Source organism: Neomonachus schauinslandi, chromosome 10, assembly GCF_002201575.2.
Source record: "Neomonachus schauinslandi chromosome 10, ASM220157v2, whole genome shotgun sequence".
Taxonomy (NCBI): domain Eukaryota; kingdom Metazoa; phylum Chordata; class Mammalia; order Carnivora; family Phocidae; genus Neomonachus; species Neomonachus schauinslandi.
In genome coordinates, this window is record NC_058412.1 from 88,924,850 (window position 1) to 88,943,300 (window position 18,451).

Below are 18,451 nucleotides of genomic sequence, written 5' to 3' on the forward strand. Positions count from 1 at the left end.
GCTATGCAGGGAGCCTGATGTGGGGTTCAATCCCAGAACCCCAGGATCATAACCTGAGCTGAAGGCAGATGCTTAACTGACTGAGCCACTCAGGTGCCCCAAGAATTATTTTAAATTGGGCTCTAAGGACAGTCTTAAGATGCCCATGTCTTTACCAACCTATCATGTCTCCACCGCATTTAGAAGGATTTTTGGAATGACCACAAAGTACTGCCAGTCTGTTTTTGGTGCTTTCTGTGCCTGCAAACCATCCCAGGACAGCCTGGAAGCTCCTGTGTCTCCCTTGGTGATAAAGAAGAGACCACCAGAGACCCCATGTGGTGGTGGTAGGCCCTGCGGACCCGGGAGGGGGCAGGTGGCCTTGGAGCGTAGCAACTTAGCAGGAGGCTGGGGGATAGTGGCAGAATAGGGGTAATGGAGAAGCCGTGGGGTTCATGCTTGCTTTGAAAATGCCCAGTGAGTTTGAATGGAAGGCACAGTACCAGGGAGACTCCTGCGGGGTGATACTGTCCACGTGGAGGTTGGGCCTCGTAAGGGGAGCTCAGATAGGAAAGCTAAATTGGAAAAGCTTTCTGGAGAGCCACAGTTCTGTTGAGATGGAGGATGGCAAGGGTCCAAGGCATGGCCAAAGGAGGTGACTGGCCCCAACAGCAGATGACTTATACTCATAAATTCACCACAAGCATTTTACTATGCCCCAGTGCACGGCCAGTTCTAGAAGACACCTCTCTCTGCCTGCATACCTTGCTGTTGCCTAGTCCCCTAAGCAAACTGCAATCATGTCATTCAAGAACTCATTGCTTTGTCATTTATCTTTGAATTATTTCTGGGTCAATCAACCCCACAGCTCTTCTTTACCAGCTCACGAGATACACCTGTGGGGCTCTCTGTTCTTGCGTGGGCTTGCACATCGCGGTGACGCAAAGCTCAGGTGGACAGAGACGCAGACCGACAAAAACACATTCTGCAGTTGTGCTTCAAAGATTCCTTACTATTTTATATACAACCTAGACAGGTTAAAAATAAAGAGGGCCCCATATAAGAAGAGAGAGGGGAAAATCAAGATGAGCAGTATAACACGCATGCTCTGCAGTCACAGTACATGTTGTGCTCAGGGTAATTTTTTCACCTCTGAATTCAGCATCTGCTAAGCTCTGTGTCTGGTGTTCATATGACTCTCAAAGTTGCATAAAATGCTAAAGCTTATCAAGAAGGCAAGGAAAGGGGGATTGCCAAGAATACCCACCTCCAGAGTCATCAGGCAGGGTCTTGTCCTCTTTCTGTACCATTTTTTAAAAAAGATTTTATTTATTTACTTGAGAGAGAGAGAGAATGAGCAGGGGGGAGGAGACAGAGGGAGAGGGAGAAGCAGACTCCCCGCTGAGCAGGGAGCCTGATTTGGGGCTTGATTCCAGGGCCCCGGGATCAGGACCCGAGCTGAAGGCAGATGCTTAACTGACTGAGCCACCCAGGTGGCCCCTTCTGTACCATTTTTTATGCAGAGGTGCAGATGGTAATGTTGTAAGTACCTTTAAAATATCCACAGAGGATTGGCCTGATGGGTGAGGTAGTCTGGTAAGAGACTCTCTGTCAGTGTTAGAGACTGAATTCCACTGATGTCAAAATGGAAATATCAAAGACATACCAAAAACGGCGCTAGATTCCCATGAGTGTCTAAAATGCGCTCATCAACCAATGACTCACCACAACCCTTCTTGAATTGGTATGTTCAGCTTGCATCAATACATTTGTGAGCTGGAACAAAGGAAATTGCTGCCCTCTGTGCAAGCTGGCACTTACTTCTATGACCAGCAAGCTGGATCAGTAGCCTTGGCCTGTCCCCAGTTCAGAGGAGAGGCAGGGGTAGCCCACTGACCGTCCCTGACACACATGGAGCCCTGAGACCTGACTGGAGGCCATCTGAGGCTAACAGGGGCTGTCCATGTAGCTGCCCCTGGAGACACTTGTGGTGACCCTTTGTTGCCTCTGTCATGGACCAGCGAATGCCCGGCCAGGCTGGACTCAGCATTCATCAGCATGGCCAAGGGCCACCGCACAAAACCAGAAGCCCCTGGCACTGTACTTCTATGTTAGTGCTCAGGATGTCACAGGACCAGTGTAGGGGCCTTAATCTTAAAAGAGATGCAAAAGAAACATGAAAAACCCTGCTTTTAGAGGCACGTTATATCCTCAAAGCTTTATATACATCATCCAAAAACAAAAAGTTTACACATTTGGAAATGTAATTTGAGGCAACCCATACGGCCAGATGGGAGAATGTAAAATTTAATACATTGAGATTTTAACCCTAGATTCAGAATCTGCAGGCATGGCCTGGGCTCTGCCCTTGGACAACCAATGTGTGGGTTTCTCTGCTACAGACAAATAATCACAAAATCAAGATGCTAATTACTGAGACAATGCATCTTCTATATCTGGAAAAAAATGCCTGTAATACACTCCAGGGAACAAAACAGACATGATGTATTTGTTCATTTATACACCAAAACTAGTTAAAAATCAGTAACTTATATCCAGCATTAGATTCCAGAGGAAAAAAAAAACAAAAACAGATCAAAATCTGATTTGTCTTGGCTGCCCCAGATCATTAATATTTATATGGAATTGTTTAAAGTTGCAAAACAACTCTCAGAAGCTACAATCAGCATATTAAATGTGCATATGGAGATACAGATATCCCTGGAGCAGGGGAGAGGGAGGAAGGAAAGGAGGGAGGAGCAGGGAGTGAGAGAGAGGGAGAGAAAGGGAGAGATCTTTTGATGGCCATCAAGCCTCCACTGCACAATTTCCTGATAGAAGTTAAAATATATCCATCTGATAGAGTGAGCCCATCCCTCAGTCATGTTTTTAAATCATTTGTCTACAAAGTCAACTCTATTTCTGTGCCTGCCTCTTATAGCCCTGGAGCTCCCTCTTTATAACCTTAATTGACATGGCACTCACTTTGGGAGACTGAGGTGGACCTGTTCCAAGTCCTTCCCATCCATTCTGTCCCTTGGTAACATTTTTCTCCCCATGTGGCCCCTTCACCCCTGTTTCTCTGCACTTCCTGGGGCCATGACATGCTTTGCCAGGTCTTTTTCCCAGACTCCAGCCCAGGTTTTGTGGCTTTAGTAGTTACCCTACTGAGCCAGAAAATCTCTAACTCTCCGCCTATTACCTTGGATGACTGGTGATTCTTTTTTTTAATTTTTTTTAACTTTTTTTTTTTTTAATTCTTATGTTAATCCCCATACATTACATCATTAGTTTTAGATGAAGTGTTCCATGATTCATTGTTTGTGCATAACACCCAGTGCTCCATGCAGAACGCGCCCTCCTCAATACCCACCACCAGGCTAACCCATCCTCCCACCCCCCTCCCCTCTAGAACCCTGTTTGTTTTTCAGAGTCCATCGTCTCTCATGGTTCGTCTACCCCTCCGATTTCCCCCGCTTCATTCTTCCCCTCCCGCTACCTTCTTCTTCTTCTTTTTTTTTTTTCTTAACATATATTGCATTATTTGTTTCAGAGGTAGAGCTCTGAGATTCAACAGTCTTGCACAATTCACAGCGCTTACCAGAGCACATACCCTCCCCAGTGTCTATCACCCAGTCACCCCATCCTTCCCACCCCACCCCCCACTCCAGCAACCCTCAGTTTGTTTCCTACAATTAAGAATTCCTCATATCAGTGAGATCATATGATACATGTCTTTCTCTGTTTGACTTATTTCACTCAACATAATACCCTCCAGTTCCATCCACGTCGTTGCAAATGGCAAGATCTCATTCCTTTTGATGGCTGCATAATATTCCATTGTATATATATACCACATCTTCTTTATCCATTCATCTGTTGATGGACATCTTGGCTCTTTCCACACTTTGGCTATTGTGGACATTGCTGCCATAAACATTGGGGTGCACGTACCCCTTCGGATCCCTACTTTTGTATCTTTGGGGTAAATACCCAGTAGTGCAATTGCTGGATCATATGGTAGCTCTATTTTCAACTTTTTGAGGAACCTCCATACAGTTTTCCAGAGTGGCTGCACCAGCTTGCATTCCCACCAACAGTGTAGGAGGGTTCCCCTTTCTCCGCATCCCCGCCAACATCTGTCGTTTCCTGACTTGTTAATTTTAGCCATTCTGACTGGTGTGAGGTGGTATCTCATTGAGGTTTTGATTTGGATTTCCCTGATGCCGAGCGATATTGAGCACTTTTTCATGTGTCTCTTGGCCATTTGGATGTCTTCTTTGGGAAAATGTCTGTTCATGTCTTCTGCCCATTTCTTGATTGGATTCTTTGTTCTTTGGGTGTTGAGTTTGATGAGTTCTTTATAGATTTTGGATACTAGCCCTTTATCTGATATGTCATTTGCAAATATCTTCTCCCATTCTATCGGTTGTCTTTTGGTTTTGTTGACTGTTTCCTTTGCTTTGCAAAAGCTTTTTATCTTGATGAAGTCCCAATAGTTCATTTTTGCCCTTGCCTCCCTTGCCTTTGGCGATGTTTCTAGGAAGAAGTTGCTTCGGCTGAGGTCAAAGAGGTTGCTGCCTGTGTTCTCCTTTAGGATTTGGATGGACTCCTGTCTCACATTGAGGTCTTTCAACCATTTGGAGTCTATTTTTGTGTGTGGTGTAAGGAAATGGTCCAGTTTCATTCCTCTGCATGTGGCTATCCAATTTTCCCAACACCATTTGTTGAAGAGACTGTCTTTGTTCCATTGGACATTCTTTCCTGCTTTGTCAAAGATGAGTTGACCATAGAGTTGAGGGTCCATTTCTGGGCTCTCTATTCTGTTCCATTGATCTATGTGTCTGTTTTTGTGCCAGTACCATGCTGTCTTGATGATGACAGCTTTGTAATAGAGCTGGAAGTCCGGAATTGTGATGCCGCCAGCTTTGCTTTTCTTTTTCAACATTCCTCTGGCTATGCGGGGTCTTTTCTGGTTCCATACAAATTTTAGGATTATTTGTTCCATTTCTTTGAAAAAAGTGGATGGTATTTTGATTAGGATTGCATTGAATGTGTAGATTGCTCTAGGTAGCATTGACATCTTCACAATATTTGTTCTTCCAATCCATGAGCATGGAACGTTTTTCCATTTCTTTGTGTCTTCCACAATTTCTTTCATGAGTATTTTATAGTTTTCTGAGTACAGATTCTTTGTCTCTTTGGTTAGATTTATTCCTAGGTATCTTATGGTTTTGGGTGCAATTGTAAATGGGATCGACTCCTTAATTTCTCTTTCTTCTGTCTTGTTGTTGGTGTATAGGAATGCCACTGACTTCTGTGCATTGATTTTATATCCTGCCACTTGACTGAATTCCTGTATGAGTTCTAGCAGTTTTGGGGTGGAGTCATTTGGGTTTTCCACATAAAGTATCATATCATCTGCAAAGAGTGAGAGTTTGACTTCTTCCTTGCCAATTTGGATGCCTTTGATTTCTTTTTGTTGTCTGATTGCTGTGGCTAGGACTTCCAATACTATGTTGAATAGCAGTGGTGATAGTGGACATCCCTGCCGCGTTCCTGACCTTAGGGGGAAAGCTCTCAGTTTTTCCCCATTGAGAATGATATTCGCTGTAGGTTTTTCATAGATGGCTTTTATGATATTGAGGTATGTACCCTCTATCCCTATACTCTGAAGAGTTTTGATCAAGAAAGGATGCTGTACTTTGTCAAATGCTTTTTCTGCATCTATTGAGAGGATCATATGATTCTTGTTCTTTCTTTTGTTAATGTATTGTATCACATTGATTGATGGATGACTGGTGATTCTTAAGTGGAAAGTTGGATCCTGTGCTAATTCAGAATCTGCTAGTGCTCACAGATGCATTCATTAGGTGGTATTCAGTTTACTATGAATCAGGGGACATTTGAGATGATGAACTTGAGGACAAAAGAGGTGCATGGTGAAGTACATAAACCACTGGACTCGAAGATATGCTGATGATTACGAACAGCACCATTCAGCACGTGTGGAATATACAAGAGTCCAGTTTTATGTAAATGCACCCGTTTTAAACACACAACTTTGGAACAAAAAGAATAATGACTGTTTCAGAGGTATGTCCTTGTGACAAAGTTTAGAATGGAGAACATAAATGCTGGTTTGTTTTGGTAAGAGAAGTGTTTAGAAAGATGGACAGGTGACAGCTTCTGAAAACACCCAAAGCATTTTTCTTCAAACATTTGAAAAGTCCCAGTTGGTTTTCACCCCCGTCAAAGGTTTGCTGTGACTATGCATCTGGCTGACGGGAGGGTGGAGGAAGGTGAATGGCCCTGGGTCTTCCTCCATCTATCTCCAGTGACCCCAAGGGTGTATGGGAGACATCCAGAGAGACCCCACAGTGCCTGACAAATGTGTCTGCTCACTTCCTTGTGAAATGATTTTTTAATCTAGAGATGAGTCTATTTTAGAACATACTCTTTGCATACTGTGCTTCCTGACTATTCTTCATGGTGTTGTACTTCCAACCTGTTACGTTCTGTTAACAGACTCTCTGCTCTGCATTCAAGGCTCTCTGGTCCTTCCCTGTCTTCTCAGTCCTATGTCAATTGGCTTTGTTCTGCACCATAAAGTTTATGTCAGCGTGATTTACTCCTCCCCCCACCCTTAGGTCATCTCTGTCTTTATACTTTCCAGCTATGAAGCGGGAACAAGCCAGATGGGCCAAAGAATTAACACCCCCTGAGAACAGCCCACAACCCATGACTGACAGCACCTCCCACTGTTGGTGGAGTGCCTTGGAAGAGTAAGATGGGCTCTGTCTCCCAGAGGTTCCCTGTGGGCTTACTGCCAGTTGTCCACTGTCCTTCATGGGGCATGTCCCCAGACTATTCTTCGGAAGCCTGACTTGGTCTCTGTCATGGCCAACTTCTCCCAGCTCTGTCTGGACACCCTTAGGTGATAGTACATTTATAAGCCAAATGGCTCCTCTTTAGGAAAGGACCAAGCAGAACATGGGTGTGCACATCTCTGCATCAGACACAGGTGCAACCAGAACTTAGTGAGCACCTAAGTGCCAGACCCTGTGTTTGGTACCATTTACACAGGGATGCTACTTCCTCTGAGTGTGATGGGCTTTGTCCCATTTTCTCACACACCTGTCAACCTCAGTAATTTTGTACTTGGTCACTCATGCAGAGCAAAGAGCCAGTTCAACTTCTTGTTAGCACCAGAAGGAATGGGAATTCAAGCAACAGATAATCTAAGTTCTTCAACCAAGCCTTCAATTTTCTAATTAAAAAATATTCCTGTTATGAAATAAATATATTCCCCATATAAACAATTAAATAAAGAGAGATGCAGACTTCTGCTTCTGGTAATGCCTCTAGTAACTTCTCCACAGAAGACAGATAAAAACCCTAGAGCAAATATTGAAGAACATTTTTAAAAGCATCAAAAAGATAAGAAAATGAGGAGTTATTAGGCCAAGCCAGAGGGAAGGTGAGAATCTGGAGGGGTAGGCCAGGCACAGGGAGACACTTCTGCTCTGGTGATGTTTGCTGACCCACAAGAGGAGCCTGAGAGGGAGTGTTTTGGTTGCTTTTGGGGCTCAGAGCCCACCCGAGATGGAGATCTTGGCAAACAAGCCGCTGCCAGAGGATAGAGCACCAAAGAGCTATCATTGAAGAAACAGTGAAGTAAAAGTATACCCCCCTCTCATGAATTACAGCCTTTACATCTACTCAAAACTTGAGTTTGGGGACCCCTGGGTGGCTCAGCTGGTTAAGTGTCCGACTCTTGGTTTCAGCTCAGGTCATGATCTCAGGGTCGTGGGATCAAGCCCCATGGCTGGTTCCATGCTGAGCTCTGCTCTGAGCTGAGGGTGGAGTCAGCTTGAGATTCTCTCTTCTTCTCCCTCTGCCCCTCTCCCGCTCGTGTGAGCACTTTCTCTCAAAATAAAATAAATAAATCTTAAAACAAAAACAAAACAAAACAAAAAAACTTGAGCTTGGACTAAGGTGACCCTGAATTCTTTGTGCCCCAAGTCCCGGCAAAAGCAAAGAAATACCTATCTGAAGGAAGGTGGCATCATTCTAATCCTCAAAATATTCCATGGATACTTTTTTAAAAAAGATTTTATTTATTTATTTGATATATATAGAGAGAGACAGCACAAGAAGGGGGAGTGGCAGGCAGAGGGAGAAGCAGGCTCCTCATTGAGCAGGGAGCCCAGTGCGGAACTCGATCCCAGGGTCCCGGGACCATGACCTGAGCCAAAGGCAGATGCCCAACCAACTGAACCACCTAGATGCTCGTCCATGAATACTTTTTTTTTTTCGAAAATAATGACCAGCATACAACAACAAAAATCTAAGATCATATGTCATGAGTGAGAACAAAGAGAAATAAAAAAATGGACTCACAGGATTCCCTGATATTATAATCATCAGGCATAGACTATAAAACACCTCTGCTTACTATATTCAAGAAAACAAGAAGTTTAAAATTTTGGCAGGTAATGGCTATAAAAAAGTGTTATAGCAGATCTGAAAAAGAAGAAACAAATTCTAGAGCTGATACATTAAAAAGAAAAAAAATATTCTACATTGGTGAATGGTTTATCAGAAGCTTCAATACACCTGAAGAGGGAACTGCCACCCAGAATTCTGTATCTACTGAAAACACCTATAAGAATAAAAGTAATAAAACGATATTTTCAATGACACAAAACAGATAGCATTTCACCAACAGACCCATATTAAAGGAAATTCTAAAGGATGTTCTCTAGAAGCCGGAAGGTCAAAGATTCAGGAAGGAATAAAGAATGAAGCAAGTGGAGTATGCGGATATATGCAAATATAAGACAGTAACAATAATATCTTCTTGGAGGTATATCTGTCTATCCACCCTTCAATGTATATCTAAAAAAGGAAATAAAACAAGAAAGGCCCAAATTCATACTTTGGAAAGATTAATAAATTTGATCATGTAGATGAAACTGACAAAATTCTAGAAAAATATGACTTTCCAGAATCCAACCTAACTTATCAATGTTAAATACATTAAATCAGTAATTAAAAATCTTCCTACAAAGGAAGCTCCAGGCCCAGATAGCTCCACCAGTGAGTGCCATGAAAGAGACAACAAATAAATAATTTCAGTTTTATATAAATTTTCAGAGAACAGAAAAAGAAGGCAATGAATGCAAGGTCAGTTTAACATTTTCCAACCAGCCAATGCAATTCACCTCACTGTAGATTGAAGGAAAACACTCACATAATTTTTCATTTGCACAAAAAGCTTTTGATAAATTCAACAACCTTTCATGATTAAAAAATAAGGTATCTGAAAGATCCTATGTCACTATTAAGGTTGGAAATTTTCCCTTAGACACCTGAGACATGATGAGGATGTCACTTATACTGAACAGAGCTTTTGCAATTTCAGTCAGGAAAGATAGAGCAATGAGGGCTTGGGAATGTAAACTTAGGGGATAAATAATAAAGACATGCAAAGAAGCGAGCCCTAAGGAAGTCACCACAAGTGCTCACTGGTGGGGTCAGGGGCCAAGGTCAGGAGAGAGTGTGGCTGGGGGGACACTGGAGATATTGTATTTCTCGACCTAGGTGATGGTTATTTGGCCATGTGCTTTAGACTAATTTGTTAAGCTATACGATTATATATATATACTGTTTTGAGTGTTATTTTCAAGCTAAGAATGGTTTGAAAATCATCTTCACATTAATGGTGTTAAACACTCAAATAGGGGTGCCTGGCTTGATCTTGGGGTTGTGAGTTCGAGCCCCAAGTTGGGGGTAAAGACTACTTAAAAATAAAATCTTAACAAAAAAACCAAAAACACACACAAAAAACCACGAAAAATAAACACAAACACACTTGTGCAAAGGAGAGAAAAGCCTCTCATTGCCTGTATTTGGGGTCGTTTTCCTTCTAGTCCCTTTCTATTTTCCTGACTTTCAGAAATGTATAACAATATATTCCACACCTGGAGAGCTCAACACTGTAATAAAGGAAGACATAAAAAAGAATCAATTGACTGATTCTTCCAAAAAACAACCATGGGATAATTTTTGAAGCCACAAACTAGCTCTTGTTGGAAGGATAAATGGGACTGAGAAGAAAATAATAATTTTTACATGGGAACTCAAATCAATCAGCATTAAATTGAAAAAAAAAAAGCGATCATGGACGAGACTGAATTAGGACTTTTGGTACCAAATGTGGGCACAGAGGAACTCTCTTGGCATCGCAGTGTTTCCTTAGAACCTCGCCTCCAGAGGCCCCGTTCTGGTGTGCAGTGACCTGTTATTGTGATCCTGAATACGTTCAACTAACTTGCTGAGATTCAGCTTCCTCACTTGCTGGGCCCGAGAGAACCTGCGTCTTGGCCAGTGGTCCTCGTGAGGATGAAGCACGATCCCCCATACACCTGCTCTGCAGAAGTGGCTCTGAGTGTATCTGAAGGATTCATACGCAGCACAGACCCCGATGTGAACAGGGTCTGCACACCTTTTCCATCTGTGCAATGGTGATAATACTAGTACCTCATTGAATAGTATCTTTGTGATAATTAGGTGCCCATAAAGCACTTTGCCCACTGCCCAGCTCGAATTTAGGGCAATGCTCTTACTGTCGTTCTGGTTCCGTGGAGGGGTGCTGCTCTCGCCCAGTACAGAATAAAGACTGGAGGTCAGCTTATTATATCACCCACTTTCCCTTTGGTGTCCAGTCTGTGTAGACCACAGAGAGTCTTTCTGCTGCATTTTCAACATTCCTGTGTCCTTGGAGGAGGGGCAGCCCTCGGGGGATAATAGGGGATAGAACCTCAGGTTGCCGGATGCCCATGTGACTAGCTCAGCACCTGTGCTTCCTGGAGGAGGGACATGAGACACATGTCCTGTGCCTCAGAGTCCCTCAGCCTCCTGCCTCAGGCTGGCCACCAGCTGCTCTGCCCCAGGCCTCTCCTCCACCGCAACCCAGGCAGGCATGACACTCCACCAGTGCAGGCCATGGGAGCGGGACAAAGCTCCCTCTCCGGTGGCCCCTGCCAGGAAGGTCCTGTTGCTGGGAGGTGGTGGCCAGTGTGGTAAGGCACTTACATTTCTTTCCTTCCATATATCATTTCCATTCTCCCTCACTTTCGTTGGCCTGGGATTGTACCTCTAAATAAAAGAGCACCCCAACCTTGCTGCAGGTTCCATGTCTAGGGAGCCAGGGGCAAGTCCAGGGGGCGGGCAGACCTTTCTGCTTGGTGCCCGTCAGCCTGCTGCGGTGGTGTGAGGCATCTCCCGGGGCCCCACAGGGGAAGCAGCGGCCAGCGGCCTTCCAGCCCCCTCGGGCCGGGCCAGGCCGGGGCTGCGCTCAGCCACTGCAGTAAGGGCTCGCCCTCTCTCGGCCCAGCATCTCCTGGAGAGTAAGGCCCAAACTAATACACTGCCTAATAACTGTAGTTCTCTCAGAATTGGACGTAACAAGGAATGGGGCAGTCCCTGGGGAGGCTGAAATATGTCCTGAACTATTAGAACAGAAACAAGGAAAATCACATGCAGCGCTTCCCCTAACATAAAGCCCGAATCTCTTCTGCACATGCTATTTCTTCCCTCCAGCTTGCACTTTTAGCTGCAGACAAATGCAGCGTGGACCTCCATTATCCATCTCCTGAGCAGCAGTTCCTCCAAACGCATCCAGGAAGACCGCGAGAAGTCTGGGTGATAGGCTGGCGGTAAGGAAGGAGGAAGAAATTCAGGGGCAATCTCCTCCCTGATCAATGGAGGAAACAATCTCATTGGCTCAGCATGCCCCAGACACCGCGTGCACCTCTCCGTGCCTCCGTGAAGCTCCCTGCACCCCAGTCACAAGAGCTGCTGCTTCCGGGCTCCTGCATGAGCCACGCGTGTGCGCAGGGCGTGGCACTGCCCCGTAGTTGGCGCAGAGACTAATCATGTAAACATGGTAACAGTTGATGGTCGTTGACATCTGGGGGTGCGTGGGGGAAGGGGACATGGTAAACACATGTGTGGGCTCTGTGGAGAAGTAATCTAACAAGGAAAAAGGTGCCTTCCCATTTAATCATCTCTCCAGGTTGCTCTTGGCAAAATACACACACACACACACACACACACACACAGATACAGAACATGGGAGGCATTCCAGCTGCAAGAGGTCAGAAGTCTAGGCAACGAACAGAAATCCCTAACAGTTTCCTGCTTCATATTTTTAAATCATCTGACCAATCACACATTTTTCTAAGGGCAGCTCAGTTTGTTCTTTTGATATCAATAAAGTGGAAGATGGGGCAAGTCATCTAAGTCCCGATGGCCCCACGGATTTGTTCTTTTTAGCTCCAATAGAGTGGTGGCTCAAGAGCCAACTACGAAAGCGAATCCAACAAACGGCATTATTTGGCAGTCTGCAAGGAAATCATGCCCTCACTCTCTTTGAGAGGCATGTCTTGAGAGTGATTATAGAAATGTTTGGGATCTTTCTGGGAAATGGAGTGAAAACCTTGACAAGAATCCTATGAATCAGCCATAATCAATTAGTATTAATATCCAAGATGGAGATTCAGGAAGGAGGGAAGCATTTCATTCCCACCAGACAGTGATGGTGTCTTCTACCAGGGCCTCATGTCTTCTACCAGGGCCGACCCGAGTGGCAGGTTTTTACACCCCAAATGCCATAATTGTTTCCCTCCACCTTTGCAGAATTTGCAGTCACTTATTCAGAGGGAAAAAGACAGCCTACAATGTACTTGACTTGTGTTTCTACTCTGTTAGAGAAAGTCAAATTCAAGAAAAATAAGTACCTTTAGTGTATATTATTACTCAGGATTGCCTGGTTCTCTCCCGTAATTTAATAGCATCCAATCCTAATGGAGTCAGATGGGGGAAGGACAGACACATCCCTAAGAGCTAAAATCAGCGTTGTTATTTCACTGAGAAAACAAGAGGAGAGGATTCTAGATATGGTCCAGACCACCACTGGATTGTCTATTCCTGGATGATTATAGCAGCCTCCAGCAAATTGTCCTGGCTTCTACCCTTGCCCTCCACAGGCTCCCCTGATAGAGTGTAGACAGGTGGAGTCTTTCCCCTGCTCAAACACCCCAGTGGCTTCTCGGCCCAAAGAAAAAGCCTAAGTTACAACCTAAAAGGCCCTGTGAGGTCTGCCCCCACCCGCCCCTCTCTTGGCTTATTTCCTTCTCCACCCCCAAAGGGCACCTGCTGCAGCCACATGGGCTTCCACATCATTCCCTGTGTGCACCAGGCATGTTCCCCACTCAGGGCCTTTGCACTGGCTATCCCTCTGCCTGAGATGTTCTTCCTCAAGAGGTCCTCACGGTCAGTCTGTAGTTTCATCATGAAATGTCGCCGCCTCAGCAAGCCCTTCCATGGCCACCCTATTTAAAAATGTATGCTCCATATCCATTTCCAACTTAATTTTTTTCCTGTGTAATGTATCACTATTGGACACTCTCTAAGTTTACTTTTGCATGTTCTCTGCTTCTCATCACGAGAATGTCTCTCTGTGAAGGTGGAGTTCTGCTTTGTTCACTGCTGCATCACTGCACCCAGAGCAGGGCCTGGCACATAGTAGGTGCTCAGTAAATATCAGATGAATGATTGGATTTTAAGGATACTATTATAGGCCAGGTTGAACACTCATTCTTCTAGTTTTTATACCATAGAGAGATTCCTCTTTTTCCCCCCTATTTTGTCCAATTCCCCTTGCTGGTGCTATTCATACAATTCATAATCTGGTTCTTAATACCCTTTTCTCATTTACTTACTGTTATAATGCTGCAGTTAGTAAAAGAAAGAAACATTTTATGAAATGAAATGAAATCAAGACATAATAAATACTGGAAGGTAGGAGATGTTTGCCGCTGATGCAGCACACGCAACTGTCCAGGCCGTCCAGTGCTCAGGTGCAGACCCAAGGCCTCCTGGGGGAGGTCCTCAGCCTCTGTGTTGCTAGCGCCTACCCTGTGGGATTGAGTGAAGGTGCTGAGGGCAAGCACCACAATCCTGTCTAGAACGGACCTTTCTTTCTTACTACAACACGCTGTAAGCAGGGTGGGGGATGGTGGATTTAGAAGCAAGTACTGCACTTCTATTTTTGTTTGCAAACAGATAAAAGTTAAAATTATATTGCAGAAGATTGGATTTTAAGGGTTAGAAATATCGATATTTACATCATGTACCCATACTTGCTACCTCTCCAATTTCTATACATCATTTAATCCTTTGAAACTTCAGTTTTCTCATCCATAAAATGAGGATAATAACTGCCCATCTTTCAAACTCATTGCAAGGATTAAATAAGAAAAAGTGTGTGCAATAACCAGCTCATAGCAGCCACTCAGCAAACTAGGGATTCATTTCTATCCTCCACATCATTCGGAAGCATCGGTTCCTAGATGGATCTACCAAAATTGCACACAATACTTTCCCCTCTATAAATTGGCTTATAAAATCTGCTTGCATTGAGAGCTGGATCAAACAACTGATGCAGCTGGAGTAAAATCAGGCTGTGCATGAATGCCATGCTCATCTCCCCACCAGCCTCCACGTCGAGTCCTCCATCCTGAAGGGCCCAAGCAGCTGCCTCCTCCAGAGGTGGCTCTGCACCAGGCCATCCTGGTAATCTCAGCCCACGGCCAGCCACCTCTGGCCTTAGGACACCATCCGGCCTCTCTGAACCCCAATTTCACAGCTCACGGAGTGATATGATGGCAGTGCTGCGTCCCAGATTTCCCATGTTCAAATGCAAATTCCTGGGCCCTACCTCCAGATACTCTGATCGAGCAGGTGTGTGGTGAGACCAGACAATGTGCATTGTAAACTGTGCTGGCCATGTTGATGCTGCTGGTCAGGATCAGGCCCCGAGAAAGCAGGTGCGCAGTATTTAACGTGGGACCAGCACCCATGAGGTGCTCAGCGGCTGTCACCTAGTTTGCTAACACTTACAGTACTATTGTTACTATTACTTAACTAACATCGTTTGATTTATAAAATCTGTTGGAGAAAATATCCTCTGTCTCCTTCCAAGTGTCCCTTCACTAGGGACCCACATGTGTATAGACAACTGGGATTTCCAGTAGAGCATGGTCAGCCCCTGCTGACCAAGCAGTTCCTGCTTGCAGGAACCTTGTGGGGATTATCTCCCTAACTTCACTTCCCTGGTCTGGCTGACTACATGCTGTAGGCTATTTTGATACCATTTTATGGATCAGGAAACTGAAGTGTGGTTAAGTTTCCTGCTGACCTGGACCCAGCTGGAATAAGGCAGAATAAAACATAAGTCGGGTTTTGTAAGTCCAGGGAACCTATTAATTCTCCTCCCCACTGCCCCGTGTCATCTAATCACTGAGATTTGTTTTGTTTTGTTTGCCTGGAATGGACTCACACGTTCCTGAGTGGTTCGCTGAGTGGTTATTTTGACAATGCACAGACATGATCTAATTGTCAGTGACTACACTGAGATCTGATCTATAATAAAAGGGAAAAAATTACCCAACGTCACACTTAGATGTCAAAGATTTCCTTGTGAACACCGTCTGGAACGTGAGGGGTCCTGTATTCACAGATAGGCCGTGACCTCACTGGCCCAGCACGCCCACCCCTGAGGGCATCAGGAGGCCCTGGCGGCAGGCCACAAGGGACGGCAGAGAAGCGGGCTCGGCCCTGAGCTCTCCTCTCTCCAGTGCGCGTGGGGAGAACTCCCAGCTGGCCTCACCTAGGAAAGCACTGATTTAATTTAGTGTAATGACCCCCAGAGTGTGTCTGTTCTATTGCGTGCCCCATACTCGTCCCTCGGCAGCTGCCTGCTCTCCTCCAAAGCCTGCTGCAGATTTTGTGTCTGCATAGAAGGCCCCACAGCCTGATGGCTGGGCTGGAGCACTGTGTGCCCAGGGCTGGTCGTCCCCCAGGTCTGCAGGAAAGCCCAGAACTGCCAAAGCTGTGGGCTGTCGAGCAGCAAGCGTTGTGGGGAGAAGGATCGGGACACGGGCCCAGTGAAGGGCACTCACCTGCAGACAGTTCTCTATGAAATGCGGTACCCTTTCTTTGCTGGGGTTCCACTGAGGCAAATCCACGCTCATAGCACCATGAAAAGAGGGACTGAGAGCCTGGGAGCCGGAGGGGCCCGAGAGCCCCTCTTCTAATTCCAATGCTGCAGGCAACCCCGTACACTCCTCAAAAGTATTTGCCTTTCACTTCGGAGCAGTGTGACCAGAGGCCTCCACAGACATCGCATTTCACATTCGCTGCGGAACGAGTAATCAGAATGGTCTTTACCACCTAAGGTGTTAAACGTCACGCATCAGGCCCAAGTAAGAGGTTCTTAAGGTGTGAAGAATGAAATTACTTTCTGAGAAAGAATCTAAATGCCAGCCTTGGCACTTGTGGCCTTGATATTTATTATAGTTACTATCTTTCAGACAAAGATGCCGTGCACAGCTTGTCCTGCTCCAGAGATGGGGGCTTCACCTAGGATATGGAGTAGCCAAGACAGGGCAACCTCTCCAGCCTTTCCTGGTGCCCAGCCATTTACCCAGTGCTCACTTCTGTCCAGCGCCCTGCCCTGCCCGCACGTTCATGCCGATGTCGGCTGCCATGCCTTTGAACAGGTAACACCTGTCCCCATGGAATCCAAGGGAAAAATATCAATCCCACTGTAAAATTTGGCAATCAAGATATAGCTCTGACATCGATGGTACTCCGCCCCCCAACCCCAGCCAGGATAGGTAACGGGCTTTCTCAGCAGGGTTGGCCCAGGAGGTTGGGAGGGACCCGCCCCGCCTCACCACAACAGGTGGCAGGACTGGGATGCAGGGGAGAAAGCTGATGTCACACATGCAGCTCCTGGGAAAAGCCTGACTGGCCTGTGATGTACGAGAAGCTGGTTCTCTTTGCCCCACACTCCCGTCCTTCCCTTTCTTAGTGAAACTACCCTGGCCCATTTGCAGCAGGCTCACTCAGGTTCAGGGTGCAGTTTACACAGGAGCGGGCAGGCTCTGGGCCTTGGGGATCTTCTTCAGAGCATATTCCACTCACTGAGGGCATCTGTGCACATGCCTTTCTCCCGGTCCTGCTGTGTGTCCCAATCCTCGCCCATGTAGTAGTGCCCATGTCCCCTTCTTGGCGTCCAGGTACACCCAGGCCTGACTCCGCCCCACAGCCACCCAGGCCCCTGCCAGACCTGGAGTCTTGCTTCCTGGCCCATGCCTGTTCCCCCAGAGAAGAGGGTCTTTGGCATTTATGGGATAAAGTCACAAAAGTGAAGTTCAGATAGACCCCCCCAGGCCAAGCTTGATATGGAACAGCGGCTGAGCCCAACCCCAGCAGTGCAGGACTGCCCCCATCCTCCATCTCGCCCTGCCCATTATCTTCTAGAATTCGGACCATAGTACAGTGCTGGGAGGGGGGCCTGCTTCATTCCTGCGTGGAAGGGTCTCTCCAGAGTCCCTGCTAAGAAGCACCTGCTCTCAGGGGTGTTCACTGCTCTCCCCTGCTCCTCTGTGATGTCATAAAAGGAGGGAGGGGAGAAAGGAAAATGTATCAAGGGAGTCTCCTCTCACCAAACAAAACAAGGTCAACAAAAAAACTTGCAAAAAGCAGTGAGAGGCCACTGCTGGGCTCAGCCAGGGGACCAGTTTTCAAGCCAGGAGAAATAAATGTTTCAAACACAAGACCTGCCAGAGCCCCAGAACCCTAGAAGCTGGAGAGGGAGCCCTGACTGCTGAGCAATGCTCAGCATGCCCCAAGGACACACATGGGGGTGGGCACCATGTTCACCCCGCGGACCGAGGGAGCTACCTTCCTCTGGTCTAGCTGGGATGACGGTGTCCATGTGGTGACGCTGAAACACTCCGTGACTGGCAGATCAACAAAAACCGGTACAGAGACTGTTGTTGTATGAATACTCTTCATTTGCTACAAAACACTTTTCAAAGCCTGGCTTCCATGAAGGCACAACAGGGAGCATGCTTTGCATGAAAAAGGCCCAGGGACCGACCCCCAGAAGCCCTCACACTGGAGGAAGGAGGGCACGATTCACTGTAGGATGGGCCATGTCCTCCAGCAGAACTTCAGCTGGGGAGGAGTACACACGGACTGCTGGAACCTCATTTTATCTGAATGAGACTCTCGGCAGAGAGAACCACCCCGGCTACCCACCTGCTTTCCCAGCAAGTCTGAAGTCCTTGCCCCGGGCACGGCGCCTCCCAGCACTGGGTCCAGCCCACTGGCATAACCCCTGTGCCTGCTTGAAGGCCGAACTCCCAGCCTGCTTGCCTGGGGGCCACAGGGCAGTCCCAGCATGCTGAGCTGAGGCCTCCTGACCCCCCTCGTGGGCCTGTCCTAACCAGAAAGCACAGGCCCCAGGCCATGGTCTGAGCTGCACAGGCTTCTCGGGCTCTCCTCCTCAGCGGCCTCACTGTGCTGCGTGTGGGCTGAGGAGAGGGCTTAC

The 18,451-nt window shown here is 46.4% G+C and overlaps 1 protein-coding gene across 1 annotated transcript in view; it reads right to left on the reverse strand.

Annotated features, from left to right (window-relative positions):
- The window catches only part of SYNDIG1 (synapse differentiation inducing 1), a 95,749-nt gene that overhangs the window by 44,933 nt on the left and 32,365 nt on the right, over window positions 1-18,451 (reverse strand). The gene's annotated exons all lie outside the window — the stretch shown is intronic.